Source organism: Amblyomma mixtum, chromosome 10, assembly GCF_055824585.1.
Source record: "Amblyomma mixtum isolate Tamu chromosome 10, ASM5582458v1, whole genome shotgun sequence".
Lineage (NCBI taxonomy): Eukaryota > Metazoa > Arthropoda > Arachnida > Ixodida > Ixodidae > Amblyomma > Amblyomma mixtum.
Window position 1 is genome coordinate 73,811,364 of NC_143021.1, and position 18,727 is coordinate 73,830,090.

Here is an 18,727-nt window from a genome sequence, read left to right on the forward strand (position 1 = left end):
AAAATGGGCCTGCAAGTCCAGACCTCTCCACCGCTAATTCCAATCAGATTTTGCTGGTTATTGAGCAAGGCCGGTAAGCTTACATCTAACAATTTTTTTTGGTCAAAAACTGCACAATATTCACCTTCCTTCGAGACAGGCACAGCGCAACAACCACTATTTTTAGCATCTCCAGCACTGCTTCAGTGCATGCACACTGAGCATAATGAGAAGAAGAGCTGTTATCATTAAACTTCCTGTTCCCACACGACTGCTTGGAAGCCAGTGCATGGAGATCTGCACTGAACCATGGCTTGACACCCGTTCACTGTGACCTTAGCACCATGTAAAAAAACATTAAAATGTGGTGCTGTCCCTGACAGACTTATGAAGAATTCTTGGTAATCTTGATCTGCCAAGTGCAAGTGGAGAAGGAGAGAGCATTTTTAAAGAGCGTGAATTTTAATCATTGGATGCTGATGAAATGGCTCATCTGAAGACTGCACATACCTACAGTACATCATTTACAATAGACTATAATAGACTACGCAGATATGATCACTGCCTAGGCTACCGTGCTCTTCCCCATATGTATCTGCATTTTGCTTCACTCGTGCAAATTCCTTCTGAAAACAAACTGTGCGACCAAACTAGTCGGATGAAAAACTGATTTTCTCACTGATGTAACATCAAAGAGCAACTACAAAGGGTTTTTGAGAATTACAAATATAAAAATAAAATTAAGTAGGTTCTCCCCTTTCATCATACAGTACTATCCTGAGGTTAATGTTACATTCTGCGAATCCATCCAGGTTCTCAAAGGGGTCATTTATACTGCAGTGTTCTATTGTGTTTACATATTTAATAATCTCTTACACTTTTCTTGTCCCTGGCATCACGTGCTCTTATCACTCATGATTAATCTGCATATGCCCTTGTCAAAGCTGCTGGGTTGTGTTCGAAGGTCCCCAGTGATGAGCAGGCAATTCTGCACCACATGGGACCTTTTATGAAGATGCACCATGTACCCAAGACGGACCAGAATGTCCGGGGTCATTTTACACAGGGCACGGTCAACAGGCTTGGTCATTCTCGAGCCGAACAACACTAAGCGTGCATCTTGCTACTGCCGCTGGCAAGTCCAGTTTCTTTTTGAAGGCACTAGATTGCCCAAGTAAACAGTTTGTTTTTCAATGTATCCACACACCCCGTTTCCTTCATGCCAGCTGTGTAGTAAGAATATATCACCTGACAGTATTTATTTATTCATTAATTTACACACCCCTTACAGACCTTCGCAGAGGCATTGTGTGAGGGGGGTCAAATACAGAACTTTTTGTAAAATAGGTTTGAAGTAAAAAGCATTGTAAAAGTGCAGCAAAACAGTAAAAAACAAGCGAGTTCAGATAACAACATATTGCAGTTCACAAAACTTGGTAAAGGTAAAAGGCAACTATGTGTCATGGAACAAAAATGGGTGATATGCACAGAGAGTTACACAAAAGCAAAATAAAATTCAGGGGGGGGGGGGGGGCGCTTTGTTGAACTAAAGCGCGGAGAGGCGAAAGCCTTAAGCACGGTGTTGCTGCAAGTGTCACTGATGTGTGATTACGATTTTAAGCTTCGCCTCTGAGTGGGGAACGCGATACCGTCTTGCAACGCTGCCAGGAAGTCCACAGAACGCCAGCGCCCGTTCCGCTGTATGTCTTGCTTGTCGGTAAATTAGATTTTGAGGAAAGGAAATGTATCTCTCTCGCATATCTAGGTGGACACCTGAACCTCGCCTTAAGGGAAGGCAGGAAGATGGGAGTGTACGAATACACCGTATTCACTAGATGCACCTTTGTTCATTCCAAACCATCGAGCTGACATGGCGGAGTGGTAGCGTGCTCGTATCGCACTCCGGAGACCCTGGTTCGATTCCCGAACTCGACCAATTTCCTACTCGGTTTTATTTATTTATCTGGCCTGACTAGAAAGCTTAATTAGGCTAATTGGTTAATTAAGCAATTAACTAAACTCAGTCCCACTTACTTGGAGCATCACTATACGATCCCCCTAATTGGTTGCATGGTTACTAGGCAAAGTACAATTGGCCCCGTTTGAAATTCGCGCACTGTGACGTCACCACCGTTTCGACCAATTGAAAAGCGTGACAGTTCTGTCGACAACTGCTGCTAACGACAGTATGAGGCCTTAAAACATTCCAGGCATACATGAGGATGGCTGCGCATGAGCAGAAACAATGGGGCAATAGTCTCAAGCAGCTGAAAACAGAGCTACCTGAATCATGAGTATGTAAGTGACGTGCTAAACGTTATCAACGAAGCGTCTGAGTAGATGTTCGCAAAAGGTGTCATGATTACGCTGCAGGGCGATGCAATCCGGAAGATCGTTCCAGAGGCAGATGGCACAAGGGAGTGACGAGAAGCTGAAAGCATGAGTGCATAAATGCGGGCATAGCTGTAGTTATTATGTAATCTATGATATAAGAAGGAGGGACGTTGTACACATGCTGCCGGTGAATCAGTGGCATGGACGTATTTATGAAAGATAGACAAAAGGGCAATGTCGCGACAAATTTTCAACGGATGGAGGGAAAGTTCGATCTCTAGTTGAGTTAAACTGGACTGATAACTGTAATTTTGCGAAATGAAACGACAAGCCCTATTTTGGACAGCTTCCAACTTTTCCATTAGCTATTTCTGATGGGGTGACCAGATGGATGAAGCGTACTCTAGCTGCGATCTGACAAAAGTTACGTAGGCTTGTTTACACATCCTGAGGGGTAGTGTTTTTCAGGTTACGGCGAAGGAAACCTAGTGACCAAGAAGCATTAGCGAAAATGGTGGTTATATGTTCAGCCCAAGAAAGGTTTGGTGAAAGATGGACACTTAGATACTTATACTGCTTAGTTCGAGCCAATGTATCATTATTAATGTGGTATGGAAAATGCAAATTGAACGATTTTTGGCTAAAAGAAATTATCTCACACTTAGAGGTATTTAAAGTCATTGGCCACATTTTACCCCAGTCGGTAATGCAATCGAGATCACTTTGAAGTGAGAGGTGGTGATGCAGTCATCAGCAAATATGTGTATACAAGATGAGACGTTTACTGGCAGGTCATTGATGTAAATAAAGAAGAGTAAAGGACGAGGACGCTTCCTTACGGCACGCCCGATGCAATGTCAGAGAGAGAAGAGGAAAAATAATTGACATCAGTGAACTGCTGGCGATTAGAAAGAAAGTTACGGACTCATGACAAAGTTAAAGAATCTAATTTGAGCGCAGAAAGCTTAGATAAGGTCGACAATGTGCTGCCTGATCAAATGCTTTGACAAAGTCCAAAAAGATGCAATCAGTTTGTAAGTTTCTGTTCATGTTAAAATGTAGGTCAGTAGCAAACTCAAATAACTGCATTTCACAGGGAAAGCAGTTTTTGAAACCATGGCGCTTACAGAAAAAAAAATGATTGGATTCCAGGTGATTGTAGATGTGCGATGCAAAAATGTGTTCAAGCATCTTGCAACAGACGCACGTGAGATGAGGAAGTAATTTTTGTGCGAGTGTTTGTTGCCACTTTTGAAAACTGGTACAAACTTTCCTATTTTACAATCGGTCATAGTCATCATCATCGTCAACTTTTTCCTCTGCCGCGATTTTCCGATACCCTCATCGGCACCAGTATCGCCAGCTCCAGCCTTTTGTTGCTTTTGTGGCGTGTGTGCCGTAGTTGTAGTGATTGTGGCTTCTGCATGCTGCCGCCAAGCGTAGAAGTTTTAGCACGATGGGCAAGCACCTTAAAAGCTACACGGCTGGGAGTAAACTCTTGAACATGGGAAGTGTGCGGCGGGGAAGGAAATTCGACGTGGCCGAGGAGTGCATCTGATGATGGTGCAACCAAAAGGATGCAATGAGAAACACAAGCTGCAAAAAGCATGCTCTTCAAGGCAAGTTGTGCAAAATTTCCCAAACTGGAAGAGCTGCTCAGCTATGTGATGGAAGTGCGGAACAATGGCTACACGTTGACAGCGGATATGCTGCGCGGCTTCTTTTGGGATGAGCATGCATCAGAGCACAGCACCAGCTCGGAGTTGAAATACTCCGTGAGTGATGACTGAACGCATAATAAATTGAAATTGAAATTGAAATTTATTCCGCAACAGAAATGGAATGTTGCGAGGAGGGCAGGTAAAAAGCTGAAAAAACAGCTTGAGGAGTCCTGACCTCCCAGCATACACAGTAGCGCAGCAGCGTGCGGCGAAGGCGTACACGTACACATCAAAGCGAGGAAAGAAAAAAAAGAATAAACAGGTTATACAAACAAGGTACGCAATTTCTGTGAGGAAATTGCGGATATGTCATTATTTGTTTCAGTAAAAAGATAATTTAAAACCGTCGGCAATGAGTATTTCAACATTTGTTTCCCGTAGTTAGTCCGGCATTTGGTGACATTCCAGGGTTCCAAAAAACGTACGTTATAGGTGGTGGTGTTTATCTGCAATCCGGCTAGGTTAGTTAATGCATCATTATTCTTTAGTATTCCCTGTTTATACAGGTGGGATAGTTTGTAATTGTATAGTGATGTAACAGGAACGATATTGTGTTTTTTAAATAGGTCTGCAGCATGGGAGCGATACGGAACATTTCAGACCAGACGCAAGACCCGTTTCTGCAATATTAAAAGTTTGCTGATGTTTGTTGCTGTTGTTGTGGACCATACTGAAAAGGCACAGCTTAATGTGGAGGAAAATAAGCAGTTATATAAAAGGACGTTAACTGAGGTAGGGAAATAATAACAATGGCGGCGTATGATGCCAATAGTTTTCGACAACTTATTTACTATATAGCCGACATGTTCATCCCATGTCATATTTTCAGAAAAGTATACACCTAGTGCTTCAAAAGTTCTTACTATTCCAATATTGGTATTGTTTAACACAATGTGCGGCAACTGGATTTGCTTGTGGCGGGGGTGAAATAGTACAGCTTTTGTCTTGCGATGGTTAAGTGCTAAACAGTTTGTTTGAGCCCACTGCAATGAAGAAGGCAGAGCGCCAGCACCAACGACGACGAAGCGATTTGTGCGTCCTCCGATACCGGCGGCCGCGCGCGTGGAGAGCTCGAGCTCGCTCTTGGTTCTGTTCTGGTGCCGCCGCTACTCGAACAGCCTGTGCCATCGTTTCGCTGCCAGTCCTTCGAACTTGCCGAGTTCTTCTCTTCCTTGGATCTCCGATCCGGCTATTGGCAAGTGCCCATGGCTGAGTCTGACCGCCCTAAATCCAACTCGTATAGGCAACTCCGTGACAAGGGATACGTGTCCGGACTTGACCTTCACCCACAACATTCAGTATGCAGACTGGGTTAACACCGAGGAAACCCTCGGCAGCGACCACTGCCTCCTGAACATTACGATTAGGACCTATCCTTTCGCGTGACCAACAACACAAGCCCGACTCCCAGATTGGACCAAGTTCAGGCAAAATTATAACACTGCCACACCAATACATGAACAAGGCTACCAGTCTTGGTCAGAACAATTGGTCTCTAGCGTTCGCTCCTCCGAAACTCAAATTCAGCTCTCAGAGGCGGTTTCTGATGTGGACAACCACCTGCTCCACCTCTGGGAGGCCCGGCATTGCCTCGTCCGTCGGTGGCGTCGGCAGAAGCACAACCGGAAACTTAAAGCTCGCATCGCCGAGCTCACTCAACGAGCGGCTGAGTATGCGGCCCAACTCGCCGACTCCAACTGGGTGGCACGATGCAACACGGCCGCGCGGCAAATGTCCAGCCGGAACACGTGGCGACTTTTTCGCACCCTAATTGACCCCACGCAAACACGCACGGAAACTCAAAAACACCTCCAAAGAGCCATACACAGCTTTCAGGGCAACACAACTCAGTTGGCGCACAAGCTCCGGGACCAGTACTTGTGCACCACCCAGGACCCCCGCGGGCCGGCGTACTCTTATGCAGGTTCTGAGAACGTTGAGCTGGATCAACCGTTCCAGCTCCATGACCTGAGGGCGGCCCTGGCAAAAATGAAACGTGGCACCGCTCCGGGTCGGGACAAAATTACAGTCAAATTGTTAGCCAACCTCCCCGACCCGACATACTTGTCTTTACTGAATTACATTAACTCAATCTGGCTTGGGGAAGTACCACTCCCCATCGACTGGAAGACCGCCCTGGTCACCTTCATTCCTAAACCTGGAAAGGCCATCAACACGGACAACCTCAGCCCCATCTCTCTGACTTCTTGTGTGGGCAAACTCATGGAGACGATGGTACGCGACAGGCTGTCCGAGTTCATGGAATCCAAACATCTTTTCGCGGACACCATGTTCGGGTTTCGCCCACAGAGATCTGCACAGGATGTCCTGCTACAACTCAATCGGGCTGTCCTTGACCCCGTCGAATGCGCTCACAATGACAAGGTCGTACTCGCTTTGGATTTGAAGGGAGCATTCGACAACGTTACCCACGAGATCATTCTCACCCACCTTTCTCAAACTAACTGCGGCAGAAACGCCTTTCAATACATTCGGCAATTTTTGACAGACAGACAATCTTACATTCGAATCCAGGATAAGGAACATGGCCCTTTTCATTTAGGAACCAGGGGTACACCACAGGGCGCGGTGCTCTCTCCCCTTTTATTCAATCTGGCTATGATGCGCCTACCGGCCCAGCTGGGCGCTGTCACCGGTGTACAGCATGCGCTGTACGCCGATGACATCACCCTGTGGGCCACACAGGGTTGCCTTGGAGACATTGAGGCCAACCTACAGGAGGCGGCGACCATAGTGGACCGTTATGCTCGCCGCTGCGGCCTCCAATGCTCCACCCAAAAGTCTGAATTTGTGCACATACGCCCCTCACCAAAGTGCACAGCCAAAATTTCATTGTCTCTTGAGACAGGTCCAATCCCTGAAAAAATCGAAGTCCGGGTACTGGGGCTCTTTATACATCAAGACAGACGGTCAGAAACAACATTGGCCAAACTCCGTCAGGTGGGGGACCAGGTGGGCCGCTTAGTCCGCCGGGTTTCTAACAAGCGCGGGGGGTTACGATGTAAGGACGCCTTGCGGCTGGCGCATGCATTTGTAACCAGTCGAATTCTATATTCGACTCCATACCTCCACCTGCGGAAGCAAGACGAGGATTCACTCGAAGTCATCCTCCGCAAAATTATTAAGCGGGCTCTGGACCTCCCCGTGACCACCTCCAACAAACGCCTCCTGGGGCTGGGCATGGTGAACACATTTCGGGAGCTCCGGGAAGCTCACTTGACCAACCAATACACACGTCTCTCGAAGACATCGTCGGGTCGCCGCCTTCTTGCCCGACTACACATCCAACACACCACTCTCATGGAAGAGCGCGTACGTATTCCATCCCAGTGGAGATGCGCCCTCCACGTGCGCCCTCTTCCCGCGAACATGAACCGTGAGGACCATAATGGCCGGCGCCTGGCGCGGGCGGAAGCCCTGGCCCGCCACTATGGATCGAAACCCGGCGCATTCTACGTGGATGCCTCCGGCCCCCACCATGGGGGATGGTTCACGGCCGCAGTCGTCCACGAATCCAAAACAGTGAACGGCCTTACTTTCCGAGCCCGTGACATAACACACGCGGAGGAGGTCGCCATTGCTTTGGCTGCATCTCATTCCAATTCAAAAACAATTATTTCCGACTCGCGAGGGCCATGTCGGAACGTCGAGCAGGGCTGGGTACCGTATCTAGCCTACCGCATTCTCCAAAACAGCGTCTATACCGGGGACCCCGCTCACCGGCGTATCGTTTGGGCTCCTGCTCACATGGGCCTTGAGGGAAATGAGGCAGCTGACGCCGCCGCCCGCGCGCTCTCTCACCGGACATTCCCCTCCGACCCCGACGATCAGGAACTCGAATTCTCTCCAGCTTACTCGTTTAAAGACATTTCTTTACTTTATCAATCTGGCCATAGTCTTTATCCCCGCCCGTGTAAAGGTCTCTCAAAGGCGGAGGAGCGGCTTCTGCTTCGCCTATATACAAATACTTTGCTGTGCCCGGCAGCTCTAAAACACTTTGACCCTTCTTTCTCTGGCAGCTGTCCGCACTGTGCGGAGAAGTCTTCGGACATCTACCACATGGTGTGGGCCTGCCCCTCCAACCCTGCTATCCCCCCTCACCCCAACCCAACCCGGGAGGACTGGGAGGCGACCCTGCTCGGCTGCTCTGACCTGCAGGCCCAACGGGCCCTGGTCGCGCGAGCCCGGGCAGCGGCCGACGCCACTGGGGTCCCGAACTAGGGACCTCCACCTAGTACTTGTGAGGGCTGGCCCTCTTTGGGTCAGCTCATACCTCACCTCCCGAAGTTTATCTGTAAATAAATGTTTTCCACCACCAACACCGCCCTAAAACCGGTTTCGTCACACCTGACGGCCTTTATGAGTTTACCGTCATGCCATTCGGACTCTGCAACGCTCCCGCTACGTTTGAGAGAATGATGGACAATATCTTGCGTGGACTAAAGTGGAATATTTGCCTATGCTACCTAGACGATGTTGTCGTTTTTTCGCCCGATTTTCCGACTCATCTCACGCGGTTGCACAAGGTACTGACCTGTCTCACCGGCGCCGGTCTCCAACTGAACCTAAAGAAATGCCGATTTGGCGCCCGCCAGCTGACCATACTCGGCCACGTTGTCTCCAAGGATGGCGTCCTGCCCGATCCAGAGAAGCTACGTGCTGTCACGCACTTTCCCAAGCCGACTTCTGTTAAAGAGCTGCGCAGCTTCGTGGGCCTGTGCTCGTATTTCCGCCGTTTTGTGCGCAACTTCGCCTCTATCATTGCGCCGCTTACAAAGCTTTTGAATGGTCCCACCAAGCTATCTGCTTGGAACTCAACCTGCGACGATGCTTTCAATACGCTCCGTCGTCTTCTGACTTCACCACCGATCCTTCGCCATTACGACCCCAGCGCGCCTACTGAGCTCCACACCGACGCCAGCGGCATCGGCCTCGGGGCAGTCCTTGCGCAGCGTAAACCGGGCTTTTCCGAATACGTTGTTGCTTACGCCAGCCGTGCACTCACCAAAGCGGAAGCCAATTACACTGTTACAGAAAAGGAGTGCCTCGCCATAGTGTGGGCGTTAACAAAATTTCGTCCCTACTTATACGGCCGCCCCCTGGACGTTGTTACTGATCACCATGCCCTCTGCTGGTTGGCTACACTGAAAGACCCTTCTGGACGCCTCGGCCGCTGGGCCCTTCGTCTGCAGGAATATGACATTAACGTTGTGTATCGGTCGGGCCGCAAACATTCCGACGCTGACGCCTTGTCCCGCTCACCTCTGCCATCTCCTGCGCCCGTTTCGTCCATATCCGACTCGACGCTGGCCGCTCTCACCGCCACGGATCTCCCTTTCGAACAACGACGAGACCCATGGATTTCTTCGCTCCTTGACCTCCTCAGCGCACCGTCTACGGCATCGTTCCCTCGGTCACTTCGTCGTCAAGCTTGCCATTTCACAATTCGAGACTCTCTACTGTATCGCCGCAACTATCGCCCGGATGGCCGCAAATGGCTCTTGGTCATCCCTCGCCACCTTCGCTCTGATGTTCGTATGCATCACCATGCCGACCCACAATGTGCACATGCTGGATTGCTGAAAACCTACGAGCGTCTGCGTCAGCGATACTACTGGCGCGGAATGTACACTTTTGTCCGCCGCTATATACGCTCGTGCACTGCCTGTCAGCAGCGGAAGTCACCTCCTCGTCTTTCCGCCGGCCCCTTACAGCCATTGCCTTGCCCAGCTCGTCCCTTCGATCGCGTGGGCATCGACCTGTATGGTCCGCTCCCGTGCACGCCTGCCGGGAATCGCTGGATTATCGTAGCCGTGGACCACCTCACAAGATACGCGGAGACGGCCGCCCTGCCCTCGGCTACTGCTCGCGACGTCGCATCCTTTTTCCTTCATCACTTCGTCCTACGCCACGGGGCCCCTCGGGAACTACTCAGCGATCGCGGCCGCGTTTTCTTATCCGAAGTCGTTCACGAGGTTCTGGATGCGTGCCACACCGTTCATCGCACGACCACCGCCTATCATCCCCAAACGAACGGCCTCACTGAAAGATTCAACCGGACTCTTGGTGACATGCTCGCCATGTATATTTCCTCTGACGCCACTAATTGGGATCAAGTCCTACCATTCGTAACTTATGCATACAATACTGCTTCCCAGGCCACCACCGGATTTTCCCCTTACTTTCTTTTATACGGCCGTGAACCTTCCTGTCTTCTGGATACTATCCTTTCTTACAACCCCGACAGTTCTGAATGCACCTTTTTCTCCGACGCTGCCCGTCATGCCGAGCAGTGCCGCCAGCTGGCTCGCTCGTTGACATCCGCCACTCAAAGCCTCCGCAAATACGAGACTGACCAAGGCAAGCCCACCCATGACTTTCCAACTGACTCGCTCGTCTGGCTGTCTGTGCCGGCTGCATCCAAGTTCGCGGCTAAGTACCTCGGTCCCTACCGTGTCGTGCAGCGCACTTCACCTGTGAACTACATAGTCGAACCGGTCACGCCTTCCTCGGACCACCGCCGTCGCGGCCGCGAAATTGTTCACGTGAGCCGGCTGAAACCGTACTACGACCCTGTCGTCATCTGCTCGCCCTGAGTCGCCAGGATGGCTCCCTGTTTTCGCCGGGGCAGTTGCAATGAAGAAGGCAGAGCGCCAGCACCAACGACGACGAAGCGATTTGTGCGTCCTCCGATTCTGGCGGCCGCGCGCGTGGAGAGCTCGAGCTCGCTCTTGGTTCTGTTCTGGTGCCGCTGCTACTCGAACAGCCTGTGCCATCGTTTCGCTGCCAGTCCTTCGAACTTGCCAATAAACCCCTCTTCACCACGTATTTATTTTAGACAGCGCGCTATTGGCTTGATTAGCTAAGGTCTCACATGAGTTGTCTGAAAAAAATAAACTAGTGTCATCTGCATAGATTATATAGTGGGCATTTTCGTCAAGGCGTACAATTTCGTTTATATACAGGATAAACAGAAACAGGCCCAGAATACTGCCCTGTGGGACACCTGATTTTACTGATTGTACTGCAGGATTTTGTCCTCCAATTACTACAAACTGAGATCTATGTTGCAAATAAGATGTGATTAATTCTTGTGCTTTCCCCCTAATGCCATAATGCTCCAGTTTTTTAATGAGAATGTTGTGATTTATGAGATCAAACGCTTTTGAAAAATCCAGAAACAGTCCAAGCACCATATTTTTGCGTTCGAAATTTGACAAAATAAACTCCTTTTGAGCCAAAAGTGCCAGCTCTGTCGACTTATTCTTTCGAAACCCATATTGGGCGGAACATATAATGTTATGACGATCAGTAAATGAGGATAGGCGCTTCAGAATTATTTTCTCCAGGCCTTTCGAAAAGACGGGTAAAACCGATATTGGACGATAATTTGACATATCGTTCCTGTCACCTTTCTTGAATAGAACAGTTACCTTTGCTGTTTGCATGGCATGCGGGAAAGTTCCAGTCAACAAGCATATATTGAAAATGTGGGTAACGCAAGGGGCTATTTCTCTTATTGCAGACTTTATAGGCTCTATCTGAAAGCCACAGGCATCAGTTGCTTTGCTGTTATTTACTGCCAAAAATGTAGTTACAACTTCACTTTCCGAGACTGGTTCTAAAAATATTGTTTGTTCATTTGGGCCATTCATAAGAGATAAGTCAGCGGCGGGTTCGCTAACGTCGCCAAGTGACAGAAAAAAAAAGTATTAAAGGCGTTGGCTAGTTCAGCACCCTGTAACTCTATTCCATCTTTTGTTATTTTATTTACTGCTTCTGCTGAGGTCCCGGTTGCCACTTTAAGTGCCTTCCAAACATTGCCTGTGCGCCCTTCAGTCGAGTTAAAGAGGTGAATATAATATTGTCTTTTTTCAGCCCGAAGGTGTTTCGTGACAAAATTCCTGTATGATTTGAATATTTTAAGGGCTTCAGGAGATTTAGTTCGTATGAACGTCCTATATAATTGATCTCGTTTCTTTAAAAGTTTTAACGATTTTTTAGTTATCCAGGGTTTGCGACTGTTTTTACAGGTTCTGCACTTCTTCATTGGAAAACACTCAAAGTATACTTCGGAAAATTTACGCAAAAATGTTTCATATGCTACGTTCGGGTCATTTGCTGCGAACACATCGTCCCAGCTGACTGTGGTTAGACGGTCTTTAAATGTAGAGAGTGTTGTAGGATTAATAACTCGGTAAGAGAATACGGAACGTGGGGTCTTTACTGCATTAGTGCACTGATTCACTGATATAACTATCGGCAGGTGGTCGCTGATGCTATGAATCAATGTACAAGCTCTAACGAGGGATGCATCGAAATTGCTTAAAAAAAGGTCTAAAAGTGTCGTTGATTGTGTAGTGATTCGTGTTGCTGATGTTATAAAGTTCTGACAGCAATGAGAGTTTAAGAGGGATTCGAGTTCTAGTTTTACATTGCTATCAACGAGCATATTTATGTTCAAGTCACCACCAAAAATTAATTTATATTTACTTGCACTCACAAATTCTAAAAATGAATCAAGAAAAGTAAAAAACAACTGGACATTGGTAGAAGGAGGACGGTAGCATACACACAATACTGTAGTACCACATCTAATAACAAGAGTTTCATAAAAGGGGTTAATACAGGAAAATTCAGTAAGTAGTTCAGAATTCAATAAATTTGAAACTAACATTGCAACACCACCACCCCTTTTGTCACTACGGTTCATGTAATACGAATTATGTGTCTGATATGTATACACATCCTCCTTCGACGCAAACCAAGTCTCAGTAAGCATAACAACATCAAAGCGTACTTGAGCTTCAGTAAGAAGATGATCGAGTTCATCTCGCTTATTTCTCCCTGATCTAAGGTTACAATGAATACAATTGAGGCTTCGCCGGCCATCAGCATTGAGAATATTCTTAAGACTTGATAAGTTCACTTGAGATGTAAAAGAAGGAAGCATTTTACTAGATAGGGGGTCGAAAAGAAAAAAACTGGTAGGAGTACTAGGCCAAAGTTTATCACAGACTGTCAAGATCTGCGGCACAGCGAATGACAACGGCACTGTCACCCTCCTTTTTCCTGATTAGTACTTTGCCATTGCAATGCCACGAAAACTTGTAATCATGGCTCTTTGCCCAATCCCTTGTGCGGCGCAGCAGGTCCCTGTTCTGATTAGTCATGTTTTCGGTGATCGTGACATTCGACGAACTCTTTCGAAGTTCTTTACGCGCTTCCAGCCACAAGTCACGAACAGATTGCTGAGCAAATCGGACAATGATTCCAGGTATTTTGTTTGGTTTTGATGGAAGTCTATGAACAGCGCCAATGTCATTCTTTGTGAGCTCTGGCACGTGGATGGTCTGACCTAGATCATTCAGTTTACACATCAAGTTTTCATTTTCCGTTACTGGGATGCCATGAATTTCAAGATTGAGTTTTCGGCTACGCCATTCGAGGTCGTTTACAGTTGATTTCATTTCTGCAATGTCATCTGCAGCACAGGTAGCCTCTAGCTGGGTTACACGCCTGTTCAGGTTTCCAATATCCTTCTCCTGTTGAACCTGTCGGCTGAGGATCCTATCATACTTTAGTGACATCAGCTCAATTGAAGCTTTGATCTCACCCACCTGAACAGATAGGTCTACCAGGGCATCAAGTCTTTTAGTTATGTCTGCTAGACAGACAGCAATATCAGGTTCTAGGGGCGCTCTATCACCTTTGGCCTTTGATGGGCGACAAGCCACGCACCGCCATGTGCGGCGGCCGCTCTCGCCTTTGGCTTTATACGTTGATACAGACCAGCCTGAACAACCACCAATATGGGAAGAGCACTCACATTCGCAGCACGTCAAGAAACGCCCGTCGTCTGGCAGGAGCTCATTGCAGGCTTGGCACGTGATTGCCATGGTCCAAGGAACAAGTTTGAGTACACGCCTAGAGTCCTACAGTAGCAGCTCATACAAGGGTAAGCACGCAACACAGCAGCAGAGCGCGCACACGGGGGCAACGGCGGTAGCAAAACCAGCGCTAAGGACAAACTGAAAACGAGTTCACCAACCTGGGTAGGCAGGAAAAAAAATATAGATAAGGGGAGCGTCCTTCCACCGCCGCCGCCAACGCCCGTGTGACAAAATTGCGCCTCTGCCACCAGGAGCGCGACAACAGGTTCACGTAGTCCGTGACGTCAGGAAGGATGCACTGTCAGCAGTCACGGAAGCGATGTCAGGCTTGGTCTGGGGGGGCAGGAAAAAAAATATAGATAAGGGGAGCGTCCTTCCACCGCCGCCGCCACCGCCCGTGTATGGCGGTGCTGCTCAATGCCCGATTGGCATCTTTTTATTTAAAAAAAATTTTTTTCGCACATTGCATGCATGAGCCGCACCCCGAAAATTGGCCCTAGGATCAGGAAAAAAAAAGTTCGGCCCTTACACGCATTTGTACGGTAATTAGGGTAATTTATCAGGTGTAGTATGCCATCAAATTTAACGTCAACTGGTGCCATGTAAAGGTAATCAAAATCTAGTACATACGGGACATTAAAATTATCTTCTTTGGTGAAAACAGATGCCAAAAACGAGATGAATGCTTTAGAACAGCCAGCATCGGAGTAGGGGGTGTTGTTAACATCATGTATTGATACTTTATTACTGATGCTATTCTGACATATTGTTTTCCAGAACTTACTTAGATAATCATTAAGTAGCGCAGGAAGGTCTTTTGAGAAATATTTATTTTCTGCATCACAAAGGGCGGAACAATACATGTTCTTAAGACGTTTTTGTATTTACCCGATGCGCATGGCGTACATTCGTGCCTTGCGTTTTAGTACAATATTTTTTTCTTATTTCTCATGCGATGATGCTTTCTTGTAAACCAAGGGTTAGATTTAACATTTGATAGCGTGATAAGTGGGACGTGCTTGGCTACCACCGACCTGTCTTGCTAAGAGGACAACAGGATATTATCGGAAAACACTTGAAGTTTGTCATTTATTTGAAGTGAAGTGAAGTGAAGTGAAGTTTATTTTGACAACGATTTGTCAGAGGTGACGGGACAAAAGGCAATTCATTTTTTGCCTGACGTGGCCCCGTCACCCGTTACATTGCTCAGGGGGGTGGCAAATTACACAGTAAAATACACAAAGGAAAAACAAGAAAAGTAACAACATCGCATACGTACTACATGAATTATATGTAAAGATCAATGAGTTACACATAATTAACACAGATGCAATGAAAAATGAAGGAAACAACAACGCATAGCTAAAATGTCTCTAGGACAAAAAAAAATTGAAATAGCAAACAATGAGATACACAGAATTAACATACAGGCAAGGGGATAAATAGCACGCAAACCAAAAACAATGAAAACCGCATCGCATGCCTCCTACGTCTTTAGGACAACAAAGCCAAAAATAGCGAACCTGCACATACACTCAGCGAGTAAAAAAAACACAAAAAAAAAACTAGAAACTGGACACTTTATGGAGGAGACAGAGACAGAAGGTACATTTTAACATTGTTCTTGAAGTTACGGGGGGAACGAGGCTGCTGCAGAAGTTCCATAATACGTGGGTGTTTATTAAGTAAATCGGGAATTAAGTAATCAATGTGCTGCATACCATAATTCGTTCTCATCAGAGGCATTTGAAAATGACTATACCTGAAATCATAAGGTTTATTGTTAGGGAAGTATAAAGCATAAAAGGAAAGGAAGTTTTTATACTTTCTTGATTGTAACCTCCTCTGCATAGTCGCGAATCTTTTTCCTCGTGAGGCCACTGAACGGAAGTGGAATGTTAATATTCAGTTGAAGTAAATTATGGTCGCTCAATCCATCTAAGTAATTTATGTCACGCACTGTACCAGGGGCTGTTGTAAAGACAAGGACTAATATATTGGGACCACAGGTGGGTTGGGTAACTAGTTGAAAAAGGTTTAAATCTTAAGTCAAATTTATGAAGCTTGTTGAAGCAGTACAAGGGGATGAGAGTTTTACCCAGTTGATCAGTAGAAAATTAAAGTCTTTGTGAGTAGTTAAGTTACATCAGCCTGAAACAGCTCAAATGCCCTAGTAAGGCTTATGCAGTTTATCTGAAAAGGAGTGATCGGAGTTCAGTGTATGTTAACAGTTGCCTATCAAAGTTTAAAAGAAATAATGCAAACTGTCCAAATGATCTCTGATCTCAAGATCAGGATCGGTATTGATAGCAAATGATGTGAGTGATTTTTTGTGCCTAAGAGTACTCCCCCGCCTCGTTTATAAATGCCATCACGCCTGTATACATTATATGAGTTGGAACCAGAAATAACTTCGAAGTCCTTGATATTGGGTTGTAGCCATGCTTCAGTGAAAGCTACAATATCGGAGTCACTGTCTTCGAGAAAAGATGAGGCATGAGCAATCTTGGATAAGATACTTCGGATATTACTAAATGATATTGATAACGGGGAAGATATGGAAGGTTTAGGTTTTTTGTGGATGCATGCAATATTGCCACATCGCAGCTATTGATCCAACTACACCACAGCATCAGTAGTGACATTGTGGATGCACGTTCTTGAGTCCATGCGCAGCTAATCAACTCATTACTTGTACTTCAATTTATGCTGTTTTGAAAACTCGATCAGCCTTGCGCGTTGCAAGGGAAAAATCCTCACGGATTGCAAAATCTGTTCCCTTAAGTTTAGGCCCTGATGACAGAATAAGTGCTTTGTCCTTGAAATAGGAGAACTTTGCAATTATTGGCCTTCACTTCTCAGTTTTATATTTCCCCAGTCGGTGAACCCGCTCAAACTGATGGCTGGTAGCGGTAATTTTGAACTTTTCCGAGCAAAATTTTGTTATTTTGTCCTCGGACATTGCCCAGCCTTCATCTGATCTATCTTCTATTCCGAAGAAAAGAAGGTTTGAGCGCCGCATCCTATTTTCCGCATCGTCAAACCTTGACACAATAGCTGTCGGCTGATCCGGCACACTATGTTGGCATTTTTTTCTTCCCCTGTTGTGCTATGTGAGGCGATGGCTGCTTCTAAAGTCGCTACCTTATCAATAAGTACCCTAATTTCTCTTTCACTTTCCGCCCGTTTTTTTTAGCATCTTTTATCTCCTCCAGTAGGAAAGCACAAGTGTCGTCAAGTTTACGGATCATTTCAAGGCCGGGGCACATGCGTCCCCTTCGCCTTTCGACATGAGACCGGGGTTGGATTCAAGGTCACCGGAGAGCATTAGCAAGATGTCACAGAAGCCGGAAAAAATGGCACTATAAAATGCGAACATTCGCTTTAACATGTCTTCTAGAGCAGGTGGGCACAAGACCGCCAAAAGACAGCAATTGTTACTCTTAACACAAGTCGCGTTGGTCAAGTAACTAACCTGCAACATCAAGCAGCATGAATGCATTTTCCCAGGTGCGATGTCTTGTCCGAAGTGTACCCTTGCTGAGTGGTTTTTATACTGCGTGTTGTAGAGCCTGGTGTTGTAGAGCCTGGTGTTGTAGAGCCTGGTTGCCAGACAAAAGGGTAGGACTTCGTCCAGAACTGGCGCGTGTCGAGTCGAATTCGACGAACTCAGCAGCCGGTACGGAAATGGGAGGTGGCCAGGTGAGAGTGGCCTGCAACATCAAGCAGTGTGAATGCATCTTCCCAGGTGCGATGTCGTGCCCCTTTGCCTTGTCTTTAAACTGCTTGTGTCTTAATACAGACAGTGCGCTAAGTTTTTATACTTTCTTAACCTGCTATCCAGTAGTATCCACAACCAAGTGATCCAAGATATTGTGCTGTTTCCCGAGATAGTGCCAGCCGCCCAGGGATGTTCTGTACATGTGGGCTTAATCCTGTGCCAGACTGCCTACTAACTGACAAGAAAGCCAGCTCCAAGACTGAACCTGACTGGTCCAGACTGTTCCAAGGAACAACCAGGAACAAGGCCATTTCACTTTGAGCAAGCTTGAACAATGGCTGCATTTCCGTCTCATCCTTTCACGTCAAACGAAGCCACACTTACCAGACATGGTTGGTGTAGTACAGACAGACACAGCCCGGCCACTCAGGGACCACCGAGAACTGGCACTGGTGGTGCTTGTGGCTCCGGTACGTGACCATCGACGAGCCCTGGGGGGGGGGGCGTAGCCGCACTGCATCAAAAACAAGATCCCGTGTACGAGCAGCTACTGCCTAAAGGATTCAAAACGCCACCTGAAGTGACAAAACAAGCACATTAGCTATGAGATCATACTACTACTACAAAAACATATATGGAAATGTCAGGAAAAGTGCCGGAAACAGACAGGCTTGATCTGGCCTTTCCGGAAGTGATGGCACCACATCCTCTGAGCTCTGAAGAACTTAAATTACCGTGTGCGCAACGTAGTTGAGAACACCATTCCCTATCGCCATAACCAACCAGTAGTCTCACCACATCTATCTAGGGAAGCAGCCTCTTCTTTACTGACCCATTGACATTCATACTGTGCAGCTCATTCCAAGATGGAGGCATGCATGCTGATGCAGGAAATAGAATGTCATGCAGTCCTCGTTGTTTTAGCCGCGCACCACAGAGACATGAAAACTACCATCTTTCTCAATGCAGCGAAGTCTTTTGTTTACAAAGTGCGGAAAGAACTGATGTCCTCTAACGGTGACATGGCATCTGTGGCGAAAAGGAGAAAGCATAGTCAG

The 18,727-nt window shown here is 47.0% G+C and overlaps 1 long non-coding RNA gene across 1 annotated transcript in view; it reads right to left on the reverse strand.

Moving 5' to 3' along the window:
• The window catches only part of LOC149326125 (uncharacterized), a 30,181-nt gene extending 15,913 nt beyond the window's left edge, over positions 1–14,268 (reverse strand). Inside the window, exon 1 of the long non-coding RNA XR_016285921.1 lies at positions 13,885–14,268. This is a non-coding gene — a long non-coding RNA (uncharacterized LOC149326125). The remainder of the gene's footprint in view (positions 1–13,884) is intronic.
• Between the last annotated feature and the right edge of the window lie 4,459 nt (positions 14,269–18,727).